The 20,537-nt window shown below is 37.8% G+C and overlaps 1 protein-coding gene across 1 annotated transcript in view; it reads right to left on the bottom strand.

The window, feature by feature from the left end:
- Window positions 1-20,537, bottom strand: part of KIAA0586 (KIAA0586 ortholog) — a 4,394,667-nt gene that overhangs the window by 3,448,872 nt on the left and 925,258 nt on the right. The gene's annotated exons all lie outside the window — the stretch shown is intronic.

Genomic DNA, 20,537 nt, shown 5'->3' with positions numbered 1-20,537 from the left:
TCAATGAAACAAAGTAGACTCCCATGGCATTATGTACTTTAAGCACAATACATTCAGAACTGCTGTATCCGATCTTATTCCTTAGCTGAATAGTTAGGATCATATATGTATCACATATGTGGCAAATAATATTTTAATGTTACATTTGCCTTACAAATAATGGTGTAATATTTGCCTAAAACTGGCAATTAATACAGTTTTACAATAAATGTGAGAGAAAGAAAATGGCTTCATTGAGAGATGGCATGTATCTTGTTCACTGACTGATGTACTGAAATACTTGAATCTTACCATAATCGTAATGGCAACCAATATAACATCTTTTATTTAATTTATTTATTTATTCCTTCGTTCACTTAGAAAAGCAACATTTTGGTTATCCATTACACAGTAGTGTCTGTAAAGTTAAAAGGAGCAACAGCACCCTCCTCTTTGTTTATGCATGCGCATTACCTTCTGAAAGCATTTTCATACTAATTACCAGAAGCTAGGTCACAGCCATTCTGTTGACTAATTTGCCAGACACTGATGATTCAGCTGTTTTCCAAGGCTTGTCATAAGAAACAAAGTTGATGTTATGCAAATTATTTTTGTGTATAATGATTGCAGAACTCCAATCTATACTATGGACAATAAATGCCCCAGTATCGACCTTGCTTTCAGTATTTCTAATTCTTTGCCTGTCAGTGCTTGTGGCTTCACATCCTAATGCATCCTTCTTCTCATAAAAGATTAATTGAATGAGCAGTCTCAAAGGAGTCATGTGACGTGACTTGAAAAACAGAACATCCACATGAGCAAGCTGATGGAATGACAACCAGCAGTAAGACGAGTTTTGACTTTAATTATATGTACTGTAGGGAATAAACGGAGAAGCCAGACCCTGGCTCAGCCTAAACAAAATCCCCTTAAACCTGCTTGACACAGCTAATAGTATGTGTTTAATGCCTTGACTCCAGAGGTACTGCAATTAAAATAATGGCAGGTCAGAGATCATAGTTACTTTACTGTGCTAATAAATCTAAAGGCATCAATGTGCACATAAAAAAAAAAACTTGCAGAATGGAAACTTTCATCTTTATCGTGCATTGGTCTAGATCTGATTCTCTGATTTTACTGGTGCTTTCTTGTGCTTATGAAACAGATTTGTTAATAACACAAGGAAACACCCACTATTTACTACTGACAAAGCATTCACTATTACCAATTGTTAACCTACAAATGAAAGATATAGCTTCTGCTACAAAATAAACATTAAGAGGAAATATAAAATTATGCAATCAGAAAAAAATATGGTATTCTGTTCTGTTAAAGCAACATACAAATGAACAATGAAATTCTAAATGTCAATATACTCTATGCACTGAAGAAACATTTTCTCAAATTAATACTTTAGAACGGCATTAGAGATAGCTGTGAAAATGCTCTGCTTAAAATGGGTGCAAATATCCCTACTGGAGACAGGAATACAGCATAGAGAATTGCTGTGCTATGCAATGTTCAGTGTGCCTGTGCACAAATTCATGTTATTTAATAGCAGACTTCTGTGAAAAATACAACTCTTCTTTTAACTGCACTAAGTACTATGTTGCTTTAGTAGTTCATACAGACTCCATTTCCCTACCCTCACCCTACCACATTAAAAAACATGCAGCTAGAAACGAGCCTTGGCTCAGTGAGACTTTATTACGGTAACTACATAAAGAAGGAGGGGAAAAAAAGGAAAAATAAAACATGTTTCAATCTCATTCTGACAGTGCAGGCAGTACTACTATCACAGAATCACTTTAAACGTTTAGTATTCATAATCTGTCTAATTTGCCACACCCTAAAATGTCATGTTAGGGCAGCCATTTTAATAATTTTGTTTCTCAATCACAGCTATTCATTCAACTGTGTCAACATAATGCAGTTTTACTTTTACTTCAATGTCATGTCTTTGCAGTCATAAATGTACTGTGATGACCACAGGTTTTGTTTGAGTAGCTGGAGAGAAATGCCTTTTTTGACTTGTGTTATCTGCAAGTCATACCTCTCAACCTCTTAGCTCAAGAAATATGAACACAGCCTAAAGTAATTGGGGGAACAATACATATTCCTTGGCATTTTCATTTGACTGCACTGTGGTTCTTGATTTAAGATATATTGCATAACTGTATGCCAGTGAATGCAGCAACATAATATCACCTACTTAGAGGCGATCTCTGCTTGACTCACAAAGCCATGTCTGACCCAGCTCTGTTAGACATGCTACATCTAAAGAAATCCCAATCCCTCTGCACCACATGCTCCAGAGACCTCAACCTCATTACCACAATCAACAGAACATGCTGGAGGGAGAGATTCATAACCCAGAGACTGCCCATGTTATGGAATAGACTTCCCATACATGTCATGCAGAGCAATCTTATTGAGTGGATGAGAAATAGAAAATTCACCCCAGGGATCACTCCAGTGGCTTTACTCGACAGAGGCACTGGGAACTAAGGTCGGGTGGCACGATGCCAGGGTAATCCTATGGGCTAGGCTTGTAAAGGCTCCAGGGCCATTAGCCTAGTACACACCTATGAATCTATACACTGCTTGCATTTTTGGTCAATGTAGCAGTGATGTAAGAACAATTAACAGGCACGATTTGAGTATACTGTGGCAACAAAAGACAGAAGACTGTGAAGTAAAATAAAACCTGGACTTGTCTAAAGCCTTCGGCCATTTTGTCACAGCAAATTCTTCTTCAAATGTCCTCATTAGGTCTCCCTCAGCCCACCCTTCTATTGTTCGAAAGCTACTTATTCAATATGTGCCTGTCAGTAAAATGGCACTCTACCCTCTCTCCGTGACACCCAGTCTCCACCACTGTACCACAAGGCTCTATCCTTGATCCCCTCCTCTTTAACATTGTCACCAGCACCTTCCACACATCAGGTTTCCCTAATATAATATGCAATGACTCCATACTCATGTGCACATCAGACAACCTAGCACACCTCCAAAAAAGTACTCAGTAGGCTTTAACAGCTACTGAAACATGGCTTTGTAACTCACAATTTATGTCCCCCACCCCCCCAAAAAATAAAATAAAAATACTACTTTTTTCCCCATATACCTCTCTCATGGAAAAAAAAAACAAAATTTAAAATCCTCTCTCCTAATAATACCACTGAAGTCACTTCCAGAGCAAGTTATTAGGAATGATAGTGGATTATAACCTTAAATCCAATCTGCATATACAAAATGGTATTTGAAAAAATCACCAAAACTAGGGATGCTCTACAGAACCAATTTTTTCCTCACCAATGCAACTAAAAGTACATCTGCAACCACTTGCCTACTCCTCTCAACTACTTTATGGTGCTTCCATCATTACTAACCTCCAGGCATCACAAAAAGAAAAAACTTGAACAATGCTATAATATAGTGGCTAGATTTGCAGCAAATACCCGTTTCAGAACCCACCAGTGTTTAGCACTAATAAGCATAAATTGATTTGTCCTACCCCAATCAACTAACATGTACATAACTTCTTACCACCTACAAAATTATGTAGCAGTCATCTGCTTGTCTGGTACTAAATACCACTCTAGGCAGCTATGTTCCCACTGGGCAATTAAGATCCAATTACCAAATGTTTTCTCTGTCCATAGACCTTTCAAATATGCTGGGCATGGTGTGTACCCATACCATGTTGTTCAGGCCTGGAACTCATTACCTCTACCCATCAGGTCAATACCCTCTCTCCAGTCCTTTAAAACCATTCTGAACAACCTCTTAGCCAAAATCTGTCTCTGTTCTTGCTCAAGTCAGAATAAACTATATCCCTAAATATAAGCAATTACCTCTTCATACATTTCGCCTTCTTACTCCCCCTTCTTCACTCACTTCCCTATTTCAATTAATTTATCTCAACTGACTATCTAGATATGCCATAACCCTGTTTTTTTCTCACTTCATACTGCAATCCCAGTTTGTATTATACTAACTTATCTTTAATTTCTCTAAACTGGCTAAAATTTCTCTAATTATGAAATCATTGCCACATAAGTTGCATCTATTTTTAATCAATGTTGTCACATTATACCTAATTTGGTATAATTATTTAAACTGTAGATAGATGTTTTTTGTATTATTTTTGAAGATTGTAAAATTATTGTTCTTTAAAATGCTTTAGCAATGCTTTGGAGGTTTCCTCCCCAGGCCTCTGCTGAAAATGGGCACCTACACAGTTGGACTTTCCTGGTAATCAAATGTCAATCAATAAATAAAATAAAAAAGTCTGTTTTTAAAGGATGGCATTTTTTAAAGGTAGTAGCAATAAAAATGTTTATACTTAGTTCACTGTTGACTGATGATAACATACTGCAGCTGTTGTTTCTAAAGTGATTGGTAGCTGCACCAATCAGGTTTGAAAATATATACCATATTCATTGGTATGGGCTACTACCATTGTCAAAGTCCTTTTAGTACATATTGAATATGGCCTGCCCATTACAGCTGTTGCTTCTTTCAGAAATGTATCTACCCTACAAACCATCATAAATAAAACATTTTGCTTCCTAACAGCAACCCTCCCATTACGGACACCACTGTCTTACACTCTCAAAAGCCAAATGCTACTACCTGTCAGGCAAAGAGTTGACCTCTTATTAAGATCATTTCTCTTCAGACTCCTTTAGCTTGAAACTTTCCCCTCTCTCACTGCTAAACTCACCATCAAAACTTCCTCCAACAAGTTTAGAAGACTTTCCCAATCAACATCCACCCTACAACTCCCCAAAAGTATGATGCATTGCACTGACCTGACTATGCCTTTTTGATTTCCGCACTAACATCTCTGTCTTTACCTAAAGGACCTGCTCTCCTACACTGAATGCAGATACCAATTCAAAGCATATCTCTGAAAGCAAACCCACTATACGCACTTCCAGGTAGGCCACATCACCTAACCATTCACTTCCCCATCTCTTCTTCCTTACATCCTCCATTCAAGGACTAGGACCATCTGACATTTTCTATTATCTGCAAATATTGCTAAATGTACCATCTTTCTATGTAATTACTGTTATTTTCTTAAGTATTATTCTGATTTTATTCATACTTTTCTTATGACTGTGAATGTAACCATTCAGACTATTACTGAACTGCTCCACTGTGACCACACATAACTCCACCCATTCCCACCCCTCTCCCATGCCCCACCCATTTTGTGACATCACAGTGACATCAGCTGATGGGACCACCCATTTTGATGACTTAACACAGGCGGCACTAATTGCACTGCTAGGCTGCTGCAGATGTAAGTACCAGTATTGATGAAAAGTGTCAATATGGTGCATTTTTCTCTAGTTATTTATTTTCTATGTTCCTAAACCTAATTATGGATGATCCATGGAGATAAAAGGTCAAGAGCTAGCAGCCTGTACACATGGTGGTAAATCTGATTAAAAAAAAAATGTAAGCAGTTATCTTTGCTATTAAAAATTGTAAGTTTTGATTTAAGATCATTTAAGTCAATAACATCACTTTACTGCTCATTCAGAAATGATGATCTTAACATTCCCTTGCATTTTGAAAGTTCTGTCAAATACTGTTTGTACTGGGACAGGTACTCAGTTGTTAAGATGTAACATATTTTCCGCTTCGTACTTGGTTAGGAAGTTTCAGTCCGTGTGATATTTCAGATGCTAGTACTTAAGATCTTGTACTGGGTCCCACTGACCTCCCACTCTTTTTCTTTATATATCATGCATGCAAAAATGGGATAAAGGGGTTGTGGATGAATGGATTTCTAACAGGTGACATGTTTTATGTTACTTTCAAAGTATACGCTATAATCTCAGAAAAGCACACATACTTTAAAGAGTTTCATTAATGTTTTTCTATATCAAACAGGTAACTTCCTACAACAAAGATGCAGACTGGACCGCCTGCTATTGTAAAATGGCAATAAGACTGAATGAAAGATGACTCAAGCCTCTAGATCTAAGAAAGATGCAAAGAAATCACATGCAGCTAGCACACTTGCCATTTTCTGAACATGGCAAAGAGATAGTTTTATTTTTCAATGTGGTAATGTTGGGTAACTGCAAGTGCCCAAAAAGCAAGATGCACAATTTGTTTCATGGAATACGGTTCAACATAGTAGATGAGGATAATACAAATCAGGGCTGTTTAATGCTAGCAGTATTTACTGCATGGTGAAGTTCTAAAATCAGTCTGAGTGTACTACAATGCACACTGGCAATGTTGGCAGAGTGCTTAAGCATTTTAAATCTTGCTATAAGATTTCTTTTGTCACTGCTTGGTAGTTGGTAGGATAATGATAGCTAAAAATACCGCTGCCTTCCAGTGATATCTCTACAATCCATATAGCAGAAAATAAAATTTGTCCATTTGTATTACATCACTGCCATAAGTTAATGTATGTACTGTCTAAACTATGTAGCTACCAGGAATACTGAAGTTAAAAGCATTTCATTGTTGTAGTAGCTAGTAGTGCTGGATACATTTACTTTCTACTCTCCTCTGGTGGCACGGACTTCATGAGTTTAAATTTTAACTGGACAATTTGTCTGCAGCTGGCAACCCTAAGGGTACTTACTACCCCTGTAAACAAAGAAAAAAAAAAATATCAGATTTTACCACCCATGTGGAATAAAATGCACTTCAATGGTAAGTAAAACTTTCCAGTAGCATGATCATGTTTATGTATTGATCTACAAGCAATAGCAGTGAATTTTTGTTTCTGAAAAGGCCATTCCAACTTGATCTGTTATTTATCTGAATGCTGCTCTTCAACACAAAATAAAAAAAAAAAATAACCACTATTGCTGAAAATTAAAAACAGTACAGAGGAGCTTGCAAAAAAAATAAATAAATCAACTTATAACTGTCTAAAAGGCACAGAAAGAGTGGATTTGAGACACTGCAATTAGTACTCAATGGAAATAGAACAATGACTGAAAAAGAATGGCAAAGTAACATCACACTGTGGAGACAAACTGCATTTACAGGAAGAACGGAACACAAACTTACACCCAAACGGCTCCACCACAATGACATTCTGGAGTAAAGCATTAGACATTGTCAAATGATTGTTTCTAGATTCCGCTCAGTTACCCTTAAAGAGTTTCACAAAGGATATAAATTAATCATAAAAAAGGTGTAATCATTAACTCAAAGTACATATTTTACATAAATGCATTGTATTTATTTACTTATTTAATGGCATTTGTTTACCTGGAAAGTCCATTGGGACTAGCAGAGCCCATTTTCAGTGGAAGCCTGTGGAGAAAAGTTACACAAAACACAAATAGAACATATAGAGCACAACAAGGAACATACTTTTAAGTGTGTAAAGCAAAGAGAGAAGATTTCTTACACAGTAGTACATTTAGAATATATACATACACTTGATATCACTTGATAAACTTAAATACAATACAGTACAACTACAGCTGACATAGTAGTATGGGTGAATATAAAATGCTTAACACACATAATAACTGAGATTTGTAGCTATTAAAAACATTAAGAAGCCATAGCAGTGATGTTACAGAAGTTGTATATAAGAGAAGTACGGAAGAATATAAGAAGGGACATGTAAGAAGTTGGAAGTGATTACGGTAAAGGTACAAGGGTGAGAGTACTAAAGAACTAGAGATAGAGAAAGTTTTTAGTAGTAAAGGGTAATGTGAGAGAGTGTGTGTGTGTGTAGAAGTGGTAGTGTATTTAAGATAGATATAGAGAAAAATGTGAGCAGGAAAGAGAAAATGAGGGTGATAGGAAGGCACTAAGGACTAGGTAATGGCTGGAGGAGGCTTAGTGCAATTATAGATCCAATTAGAACAAAAGTGAGTGCTCAGGGCGGTTTTGAAAGTAACAGTGCATTGCACTGTGTGAATGGCTGGAGGAAGGCTGTTCCAGGTTTTAGCTATTACGCAGGAGTATAGTTTTGAAAGAAACAATGCATACTGTTGTGCGAACGGCTGGAGGAAGGCAGTTCCAGGTTTTAGCTATTACTCAAGAGTATAGTAGCTGACCAGCAGGTAGTTTATGTTTCTGAATCTGGAAGAAGTATTGTTTTTCTGATCTCAGGGTTCTAATGGGTGGGAAAATAAGGAATTTAGGGCAGAGCAATCCTGTGATTTTTATAAGTAATTTGTGTGTGGTGGTTACTTGGAGATAAGTGGGATAGCATGGGAATTCAAGCCAATTTAATGTTTTTAGAGGTACATACACAGTGGTGTGTGAATTGGTAGTTGCTTGTTGCAAATTTGGCTATTTTATTATAGCATATTTCTATTTTAGTTTTGAGGGAGGATTGGAGGTTTATTAGTAACGAGGCACCATAGACTAGAGAGGGAAGTAGATAAGTGGAAGCAAGTACTTGTTTTGTAGGCTGGGACAGGAAATGTTTATGCCTGTAGAGAAGTCCCAGTTTTTTGTGAGTCTTGCTGATGTTATTTTTGTAAATACAGGTCAAATTTTAAGTTTTCGTCAATTATAGCACCTAGCAGTTTGGTTTGGGTAACTAATTTGATTTTTGATTGCACTAGTTAAATTGAAACTGACCAGGGGATTCAATGCCATGCCATTACATTCCACTACATTTCACCACTTGAAAAAGGGGACCAAAACTGTTAAACGTTTTGTATATTCTTTGTAAATCTTTGTAAAATGATTGTAATCTTTTTGTACTATTGTTATGGAGCTTTTCTGCCCAGGTCACCGCTGAAAATGGGCTATTTGCCCATCTGGACACTACCCAGTTAATAAATGTAAAATAAAATAAAGAAAGTACAAAAAAAAAAATAAAATACATCTGTCCATTTACTGCAAACATTTTACTGATCAGCAGCAGCTGTTGAATGTGCATAGTCTGTAGCCCAATTTTTTCATTCATTCATGGAATTACAGTACAGATACAATTCCATGTTAAAATACAAGGTTACATTTTAAAATAAGCCATTCAAAATAGGTTACTATTCTCTTATGTACCCCTGAAATTCCAATGAATTAAAAACAATCTCAGTATATAGCCAAGCACTTGTGTCAGACTTGTACTGCTAATGGTATTTAAACAGAAGTAAACGCTGACAGGCTTTCTGATAGGTTTTGGTTCTTGCACTTTAGCTCAAATGAAATTTCAGATATAAATTCCCAGCAGTCGTCTGAAGAAAAAATATTAAAAGACAAGCTAAGTGTGCTAATAAAAATAATAATTACTGATATTCTTGAATAATGTCTTGGCACTTATTTTAACCAATAAAACATGGACTTCATATGGGCATATCCACCATTACACATTTAGTCTTCATTTTTTTTTTTCCTTTATGAAGGGAGGACCTTTTAAATTGCAACCAAAATACTGAATTAGACCACTAGAAAGAATGGAGTGCAGTAAAAATGATCTACAGCTAAGTGCTGCCTTCTTCTAAACAACATTACCATGATTATTCTGTATTTTCATCTATTGAAGGTAATCAGTATGAATTTCTCTTTTGTAAGGAAAAAAGACCTTATTTTCAAATGCAACCTCTGAAAATCTCATCACAAAAACAGAATATCAAAATCCAGTAAACACAGCTATCACACGTGGAGGTCAAGCCAAACAGAGGAAATGCAATATCTCCACCCTTACATTTTGTTTTTAAATTTTCAGGAAATTCTGTTCTGCTTTCATGTTGCAATAAACCTAAAACACGCAGCACTTGTTCAGCATGTAATAAAAGTGTTATAAACAAAACTTTATCAGAAGGGAAGAAACATGCCTGAAACATATAACTACGCATGAGGGGGAGGGGGAGGGGGAGGGGGAGGGGGAGACTGGACAGTTCTGGACAATGAAAACCAGAGCCTCTAAAACAAACATTCATGAATTCTGTTTGAAGAATTAAACAAACGCAGACTTGATTACAGGATTCTACAAATCTCACAATTCAATTACTGTTATAAAACTATCCATGCTTTCCAAAAGACTGTGCTCCAAGAAGAATGAGGGCAATCTGCACTTTTTTCTTTTTAACTTTCAGTGTGGTGCATTACTGCTTCAGCATTCATCTTGCATAAGAATGAAGCAAATTCAAGCTGTGAATTCCATTAGGGTTTGATTTTTTATTTTCTTTCTGTGAGGAAAATGTATTTCTTAATGCTACAAGTTTCTTTAACGAGGGGGCAGAAAGTATAAGCTGAAAGCCCAGAGCAGCCTACTGTGTCAGAGAGGAATGCTTTGGATTGCACACATTATCAGTCAAAAGGCCCTAGGCAATGAAAGATAGTGCTGACATCATTGTCTGTAAATGGCTTTGCCTGAAGCTAAAGAGAAATGCTTTTACAATTCACTAACCCTTTCCTGCCACACTCCAGCTTTTCACGTTCTGACTTGTGCACACTTGAGCAGTAGCACAAAGTGAAATTCTGCATACATATGTGCTTTTATGTGTGTGTGTGTGTGTGTGTGTGTGTAAACACACACACACACACACACTTATTTGTGTAAGTAGTTTACAGAAAACAATGAAAGTCTTAATGTATTTACTTATTTAAAATCCTAAACAAGAATACCAGTTGTGAAATGCTAATGTTGTATTAACAAATCTGATCTAATATAAAGGTACAGGAACTACAAACAAATAAAATAATAACCTTAAAAACAGCAAGAAGTTAAAGAGATGGATGTTTGCAACACTTTAAGATTCTGCAGAAATGCACATAAAATATTAGTTTATAAGATGCACTAGTAAGACAACAATTTAAAATATTCTGAAGGCTACATCCATCCATCTACATCCCAATAATCTGTTAAAATGTGTTGAACAGAGCACATAAGCACATCCCTTGTATTCCTCACCATGCAAGTCAGCTATTACAAGGAACGGGTTAAATTTTCATTAGCCTTGCAGGAGCTCTGGCATTCTTACATTCCAGAGTAAATGGTGTTTTGCAAGAGACTGGTTACCAATAGCAACAGCAAAGGGTAATGTAGCAGCATAACCTTTAGAAGGAATGGATTTACAGCTTACTTTTTTTTCTGTAGTGGGTAGCTTTTATTCTTTATTTTCCAGAGGTTTATTTTATAGTTCTTTTGCTCCACTGCCACCGAGATTTTATAGGTGGTAATTAATACCCCCCAAACAACCCACCTCTAGTAACATTTTAGAAATTAAATGTGTTTTTTGCTCATCAGTTAACTACACACTTTTAAATGCAGTTAATATGTGCTGAACTGGGTGGGGGTGGTGTAGTGGGTTATTTAGCTTTCACATTATGCTCCAAAACAAATTCAAATGTAAAAACGGCCATAACATGATTATTCCAGTAATATCATTACTAAACAGTGATTATAAGTAAAGGAACAGTATTTCATATTCTGCATTCGCTATGCTTTAATTTCCATCATGACACAGTTTTCACAGCATAATTTATTCAAAATAGCTCAGTCTGCAATTTCTCATACTATTACGATTAACACAAGGGTCCAAAGATTACTTTTTTTTTTTTTTAATTACTAACATAGACAGCGTGGCCTAAAATGACAATTACTGCTGTAGCTGATACTTCTATTTTTGATTAAATAAAAGATAGTATGAAACTAATTTGCTTTGGAAAAAAGAATACTTGCAATATACAGCCATATGGGATTTAAATCACACATTCCCAGATTAGATTTCCTAGCTGCTTCGTGATACAGCAACAGAGCAGAAACACCCAGATATTTTTAGCAGGGGCTGTATCTTTCATCTTTCATCCAGATACCCCCCCCCCCCTACATACAGCTCATAGCAAAGGCTGGGAACTGTACTATGAATAAAAGAAAAATATATATACTACCAGAAGCTAGCTTGCTAGAGTGTAAAACAATACCCTGAATGTGCTGAGAGTTTTTATTTATCCTCCTCCAATACCACCCTCCCCCAAGTGTCATACCATGCATATTTGGCATGCAAACACTCAAGTTATGGACTTCGCCTTACTTAGCACAGGATTTTATGGAAATTATTTTTACACACTGGACCATTTGCAATTTGATGAGGGCTATTCATAGTTGGACAAACAAAGTTTGAATAACAATCATAATGGAGAAATGGGCCGCAACACTTGATCCAGTACAGCTGTGCAGTAACATCAGTCATTTCTAAATTTTCAACCCACAAGCTTTTCCACAATAATCCCTTTGCATACAGTGCAAGAGACATGAAGTATGCAACACAGACAAGGTCTGAAACAGCACACCAGTGGGATTATATTAGGGGAATACAGAAAGGCAAAATGGAGGATCACAAAGATATGAATTTAAAATCACAAATCCATTCAGCCATTTTGAGTCACAGACCACAGAAAAAGTATCATCGCCATTTAAGATACATTGGAGTTTGCCAGTTAAATGAATCAAACTCTCTCTCTTCCTTAAAGACCCAGGATGCAGGGAAAACCGAAATATCAATAACCTCCAGTATAAATGTTGTTAAAGCAATTATTTATTTTTTTCACACTGACCATTTGTTACCATGCACAAGAAAAAAAAGTTATTTATGCCTTGACTGTGTGTGTACATATAGATGTGTATACTCACAACATGATCATTCTGATTTGCTGCAGGACTACCTGAGCTTTTCTGCTGAACATTTGTTTGCTTTGCTGTAGGAAATAATGTAGCTAGGTTTCCACAGTTTTAGATAGCTTATAATAACTTTAGAGCGCTCTTCATTTTTTTACAGCTTTATGCATATTTTAACCTTGACATTATCATTACTCTGGGAAGCAAAACTGAGACAAGTGGATTAAAAATCATATTACATGTACTGGTATAATTTCAGCTGAAGAGCTTTGCTTAACCTTGCCTGGTGAACAAATAAAACAGGGCAAAGTATCAGCATTACTTACTTGTTTGTTTATTTAGGACAGGATTCATGAGCATTGTGCCCTGCATAATACCATGCCTTTAGGATTCATGCAGTTTAATACACGATAAGTTTAGAACTTGTACACAGTCTTACCCATTTATGCAGGCAGCCAGAGTACACTGTGCATGGAGTACAAATGCAAATGCCATACCACTGGACTGTATGTAAATCACTAACAGTACACAAATTGTGCAAGGTCTGGTTCCAGTGTGATAAATTACAGTAGACTAGAACAGTATATTTGCATTTGGTGCACTGCTTGTGATCTCACCAATCCCCCCTTCAGAACTTGCGTGTTGCTCAGATAACAGAGGTGAGCAGCAAGATGAATTTTTTTTTTTTGGGGTAGGAACACTACTACTGGTCACTGCAATGTAAGCAAACTTGCTACACTGCTTGACAGGCCAAGTTCCATCCAATGGTAGGCAACACTGCTTGACAGGCCAAGTTCCATCCAATGGTAGTGCTTACAACACCAAACACCACATACACTAAATATCATAATATGATAACAACCCTTGCACTACTGTCATGCTTAATGAATGTAAAACTTGTATGAATAGGAGGAGGAGGACGATGGAGCAGGTAACAGTAAAGTAGGCAATTATACCATACCTTAACTACACAGCTGTTCTCTGCTGTACTGTGCATCACATTATGGCTACACAGAGAGGTTTACTTAGTAGCACTACATATTTCAAAGGCAGGGGCGGCCACGGTGGTGCAGTGGTTAGCATTGCCGCCTCACAGCAAGAGGTTCTCTGGTTCGATCCTTGGCTGGGGTGCCTTCTGTGCGGAGTCTGCATGTCCTCCCTGTGGTCGCGTGGGTTTCCTCCGGGAGATCCGGTTTCCTCCCACATCCCAAAGACATGCTGTAGGTGAACTGGACACACTAAATTGGCCCTAGGTGTGAATGCGTGCGTGTGTGTGCCTTCTGTGGAAGGTTGGGTGCTGGGCTGGCAACTCGACACCGTAAAAACTCCACTGCCAATCATGAGCGGACAAGGTGATCCGCTGTGGCGACCCCTAACCGGGAAAAGCTGAAAGAAGAAGAAGAAGCAATTCTTTTGTGAGCCACGTGTCATTTACCAAGATCCAGGTCCACGAACAGCAGTATTGAAACCTAGTGTTCTAAACAGAATAGACAGAGCGCATATATGCAGTTATACATTATGTTTGTAAACAGTTTGGTTTATGTATTTCTTAACCAGTTAACTGAATTAAACATTTAAGACTCTCCTTCAGCCATAACCATAAGGGCAAGGGCAAATATAATATATATGAATACTTTAGAATTACCCCTCACCTAGCACATTTTGGGGACGTTAGAGGAAACTGGAGTACCTGGTAAAAACCCACTCAGACATAGAATATGTAAACACCATACAAACACTCAGCATGGACCATGACTGAACCTCAGACCCTGGAGCTATGAGCCAAAGATCTTAATCAATAAGCCTGCATTGTCATTTTAAATAAATGTATGACAGTTACGTACTTCCTTTGGCATGCTTTATCTTCATACAACTGCATATGCCATCATGTGAGCCTGCAAAAATACTGTAGTGTTTAATCTACACTGATCTCAGCAAGTAAATACTGTAACAGAGGCAGCATCCAATGTAGTTAATGCTATTTCAGTCTGCTTGAATGGAACCATAAAAAACACAAATTTACTTAGCACCATAAAGGCACACAACTGAGAAATTTAAGGTAAAATGCATGCAAAGACAAATCTATCATCAGGTTTTCTTAAATATAAATAATGGATTGTCAGCATATCTCCTTAAGAACTACTGCAGCTGGAAATGGAGCTTCAATAAAAATATATTGCAAGAATTAACAGGACAATTTTCATGTGTTTTTAAATACACAGATGCCCTTAAATGCTGTTCCTATGAGCCAATTAAAGTCTAGGAAATAACCTGACTCTACTTGTGCACAACCAACTAAGAAGCCCAATGACTACAGGACAAGAAGCTACATCACTAACTTTTTTTTCCTTTTTGGCTTGTCCTCGTAGACCACCAGTTCTCAGTGCAGTCACCAAATTTACCCTAAGTTACCATATCACTGGGATGACCAGAAGTGTGAGCTAAGACATTCCTCTGTAGCCCTGTCAGTCTGCTGGGTAAATCTGTACAGTTTAAGGGGTGGCATGCAATTGTATTTGTGACTGAAATTCATGGCTTTGAATGCAGTGCAATCATGGCCCAGTCCATTTGTAGACAGAGCTTGTGTGTGATCTCCAGTCTCTACTGCTGGATTCTCCCTCACAGCACGTGCCCCCAACACTCCCGTCTAAGGAAGGTGAGTATGTTTAAGTCTCATTATTCTGGACCTCGTCCATGCCAGCTCCAACAGTCACCTGAGCTGCTAGCAGATCCTGGGTTTTGCCAGGGTCATAGTCAGGGCTTTAGCCATCTGCCTCTGTGGAGTTGGAGAAGCTACATCACTATTTCATTCAAATTTGTTAAGTAAAGTGCTGCAAAAAAACAAACAAAAAAAACTTTTCAGTCATAACCTGGGAAACAAAACTACAGAGTGTAAGAGCTACATGTAGTAAATACATTCACAAACTATCAACAGAAATACAGAGCAGTAAACTAACTAAAAACTGGCAGTTCACACTCAGAGGCATGATAATGCAATAAAGAGTAAACAAACATGTAAATCCACTCCCTTGATGAAAAACACCATCGTAAATAAACAAACAATACATTGCTGACTATTTACGTGTAATGTAAATTCATTCAGATGTTTTATTGTATATTTCTTTGCTATGTTTTCTCTTCAATGTTATAATGCCTCGTACTATTTTGTACTGTGGAGCTTTATCTACATTTGCTTAACTGTTTTATTGTATATTTTTCACTGTATTCATCTTCAATTTTGTGAATTTTTCTCCCTTACTTGTACCGTGGAGCTCTTCTCCAGGCCTCCACTGAAAAAGGGCTTTTGCTCAGATGGACTATCCCGGTTAACACATGTCAAATAAATAAATGGTAATCACATAATCCTACTGCATCTAGTGCAAACAAGAAAAGACTGTGCAGCACAAGTAACATACTGCAATGGATATGAATACTTTGACTGGGATATATGAAGAACTGAAGATACTTTATCTTGGTTGTTGGTTAATACGTAGAAAGCAACAGTTATAACAGGAGGCTTTAGTCATAATTGGACTAGTGAGTAGGATGACATCTCATCCACCTCCATTTAACTCCTCGGGCTTGGAGTTGGTCATCTCAGAAATGTTAAGATAACAATGTGGTAATGTTTATTGGGGCTTATTTGAAAGCTAAAAGACAGCATCATTTATGACAATTAGGAAAACTAATAATTTTGGCCCAACTACATTTATGGTAACCTTTTATGAAATTATACAGGCACTCTTCAAATACCTTAACAAGATTCCACTGCAGACAAACACTCCAGTGGTACTGATTATATAAAATGTCTCATGAACAAACATGATAATGCATGAAAAAATGGCATCAGCATACTAGGCTGCCCAGTAAGAAACATCTGTGCCATCCAGCGATGTAAACCTTGGCTCGAGATGATTGTCACTGTGGAAGTGACACCCCGACCCCATGTGCAAAATGGGAAAAAGGGGTTGAGGATGGGTGGATATGAAATATGAAACTTTCTAATACTGTGAAAGCTAGAATAACTACCTATTCAGCAGGTTCAACACGTAACTCAGTGGTTCTGGTATATCATACCTCAGTTCTTAAAGTGCAGGAACCCAGTTTAGCTTAGCACATTCCCCAATACTACTGCAAATGAATCTCCAAATGCATTTAGCAATTACTACTCTACTCTGACATGGCTAAAATGCCTTGCTAAAATCATTGTGAATTTACCCTTCATTACTCCACTCATCTCTTATTCTGAAATTTGAGATAAGAATAGTGCCTTATCATCTGTTGGTTCAGTACGTGTGCCACAAAAGACCTGTTGGTTTAGTGAGTGAATGTTCCATGAAAGGCCTTTCCTACAATACTTGATAACATACCCTACGGATGGGTAACCTTAGAACAGGATATAGGACACAGGGACTGAAGCCTCTCTAATGGGGCAGAAGCCTGGCCTTCACTTTTCCCACGGCTTTAGATTCTGTGGTGTTTTTTTTTTCACATTTTTGTAGAAACTGTCCTTTGTAAAGCATTCACTCACTAAAGTATACCACAACCCAATACCTACATAAACTATTTGCAAACTACTTAGCAGGTTAAAATTTGACTTTCCAGGAGCTGCTGATCTACTAGCAGAATATCTGAAACTATGCACAGAAGGCACAGCCTTTTTATTTTCATCCTCCTTAAAAGAATCATGCAGGCACATTTCTCTAAATTATGGAAATCATTCATACATAAAGGTGAACCATCTACAACCCTATTACTCCACTTTCCCTCTTAGCAAAACTCCTAAAAAATTGTGTCTTTTCACACATTGCAACCCATCTACTGCTGAATAGCCTATTAGTCTCATCACGGCTTTTGACCAAACCAAAAAGCTTTTGATCAGATGAGAAAAGCAGCTGGGCCTTCACAACATCCTTGGGTGAGTACTGTGCAATTCAATTATCATATGTCCTCATGGATATCTTTAATATCTCTTTGAGTCAGGAAACAGTTCCCAAATGCTTCAAAAACATGACAATAATACCACTACCAAAGAAGTCAGCACTATCATGCCTCAATGACTACCGCCCTGTAGCCCTAACCTCCATTGTGATGAAAAGTTTTGAGAGGCTGGTTAAAGATGCAACAACATCTAAGCTACCTGCAGATCTTGATCCACTGCAGTTTGCTTACCGAGCAAACCAGTCCACTGTGGACACCATAGCACTGGCACTTCACTTATTGCTGGACCATCTAGAAAGTAAAAACAGCTCATTCATTCATTGACTTCAGCTCTGCTTTTAATACAGTCATCCCTTTAAAGCTGGTGGGTCTATACCATTTTGTTAAAGCGACTACCCATCAAACACCTATTTGTCAAACTTAATCGCTAATTCTGTTGCATGTTCATTTAAGCAAATTTCTTGCCAGAAAAAAAAAAAGTCAGCCAACCTAGCAATGTCACAAAACCCACATTATTTAAACCCCTCGCACCCCCATCTAAATATACTAATTCTGAGATCGCACTACAGTGGAGAAAGGGGCAAATTCCTGATGATGGCCAAGAATTTTTTCCCCTGTGAAGAAATTTTGCTTAAATGAATGTTCAATGGATTAAGTTTGACGAATAGGTGTTCGACGGGTAGTCGCTTCAACTAAATGATATAGACCCCACAGCTGGTAAGGAAGCTGCTTCAACTAGGCATTAACACACCACTTTGAAATTGGATTCTGATCTTTCTCACGGACAGACCTCAGAAAGTGTACGTAGGAAATAATTCCTCAGATAGCATCACTTTGAATACTGCAGTTCCTCAAGGCTGTGTAGAGTCCCTTGCTGTTCTCCCCACTAATACATATCTGCACAGCGAGGTACAACATTAACCACATTATCGTGTTTCCTGATGATACAACAGCAATGATGATGAGGTAGAATACAAGGTTGAGGTAGAACAACTGATTACCTGGTGTGACAGTAGTAACAACTTAGCACTAAACAAGAGCAACACAAAGGAAATAATTGTGGAGTAAAGGAAAAAAATTAAAGGAACATTCTCCTCTTACCATCAAGGGAGAAACAGTGGAGAGAGTGGGAAGCACAAAGTTTCTGGGGGTGCATATTGATGAAGAAGTCCTGGTCTACCAATACAAATGCCATTGTTAGAAAGGTACATCAGAGGCTGATTTTTAAGAAGGTTGAGGAGAGCAAACATACCATCAACAGTTCTCACAGTGTTCTGTAGGGGTACAATCGAAAGCATCCTGACAAACAACCTCACAGTATGATACGGAATTTGCTCTATCACTGAGCGCAAGGCTCTCCATAGAGTGGTGAAGCAGCTGAGAGGATCATGAAAGATCACCCTACCAGCTATCCAGGACCTGCACTTGTCCAGATGTCTAAGCAGGGCCAAAGGAATAATTAAGGACTGCACCCACTCTGCTCACAGACTGTTCACATATATATCATCTGGCAAGCGTTTCCATAGCATAAGAAGCAGAACTACGAGATCCAGAAACAGCTTCTTTCCACAGACCCATCAGACTGCTGAACTCTTGAAACAATCATGTTCCACAGACCCATCAGACTGCTGAACTCTTGAAACAATCATGCTCCATGTCGTCCATCTGGGCTGTTACTTCTATGTGGAAGACTGTCTCAAATTGTGCAATAACTTGACTGCCTGTCACAACTGAATATTAGTGCAATCCTCAGTAAGTCGAGCCAATTCACTGATCATCGGGGACAGTAGTAAAGCCAAAGAAATGTCTCATTATAGTGCAATATCTAACTGTAGTCTGTAACTCAGTCACAGTGCAATATTCATGAATGTCTTATTCTGGGCAATACTCAATGTAAGTCTTTTATGCAATGTCTTACCTCAGTAATCTGCAATACTCAAGCAAAGAGATGATCTTCTTCTTCTTTCGGCTTTTCACGGTTTGGGGTCGCCACTGCAGAACTCCAGTCCGCTAATGATTGGCAGTAGATTTTTTTTTAATTTACGGGTGCCGAGGTGCCATCCTGACGTCCATGTACGCATATGCATGTCTTTCGAATGCCACTCGACCACGGGGAGGACATGCAGACTCCAAACAGAAGGTGCTCCAGCTGAAAATCGAATGGGAGAACCTCTTGCTGTGAGGCAACAATGCTACCACTGCACCACCGCGGCTTCACACTCAAGCAAAGAGATCACTGTATAATAATTGAGTGAGTATAATTTATGTGCAATATTAAGATTATTTAGCTAGAACATTATGGTATAAAATAAGTAGTTATTTATGTATTAATGTCTTGTTGCATTAAGTCTATGTGAGATCTGCACATAAGAGTTTGGAGATACAGAATTTCTTTCAGTTTTTGCATGTGATTCTGAATGACAAAGTTTACTTTGACTTTAACTTTGACCATGGTACCAAAACTACCTCCCTGATTTCACTAATCATTTCTGTAATAACCTCAAAGAAGGACAAATCATCGTCTCTTACCTTCCTACAGCTATCAAAAACATTCAACATTGTTGACCACAATATAATGCTTATTTGGCTGAAAAGCAATGGACTTTCAAAACAGATCACAGATGGTAATAAAATTATTTGGTGATTGAATCCAAAAAAAAAAAAATCAACTGGAATGGTTCCTTCTCACTAACAAAACCTGTCAAAAGTAGGTGTCCTACAAGGATCAATGCTGAGGCCACTTCTTTTCTCCATTTTTGTGAGCATATCATCATAATGTAAACCATACCACTCAACTGTTCAGAATTTCACAGAATCTCCAGATTTTATGACTATAACAGATAATCAGAAAAAGAAGTTATGTACTTACTATAACGTTCCATCGGTGTTGTCCATCTTCATTTATCCTTGACATACAGGTTCAGTTCCAATATCGGAATTGACTCGGCTGATACTACAGCTTGCGCGGGTCAAAAATTCTTGAGCTTCATCCTTACCCACACTCCCCCTGTCCCAGTTACCTCAGATCAAGTTTGCAGAT

Source organism: Protopterus annectens, chromosome 6.part0, assembly GCF_019279795.1.
Source record: "Protopterus annectens isolate FY-2018-M chromosome 6.part0, PAN1.0, whole genome shotgun sequence".
Lineage (NCBI taxonomy): Eukaryota > Metazoa > Chordata > Ceratodontiformes > Protopteridae > Protopterus > Protopterus annectens.
The sequence above is the reverse complement of the archived record's forward strand: the minus strand, read 5'-3'. Positions and strand labels throughout refer to the sequence as shown.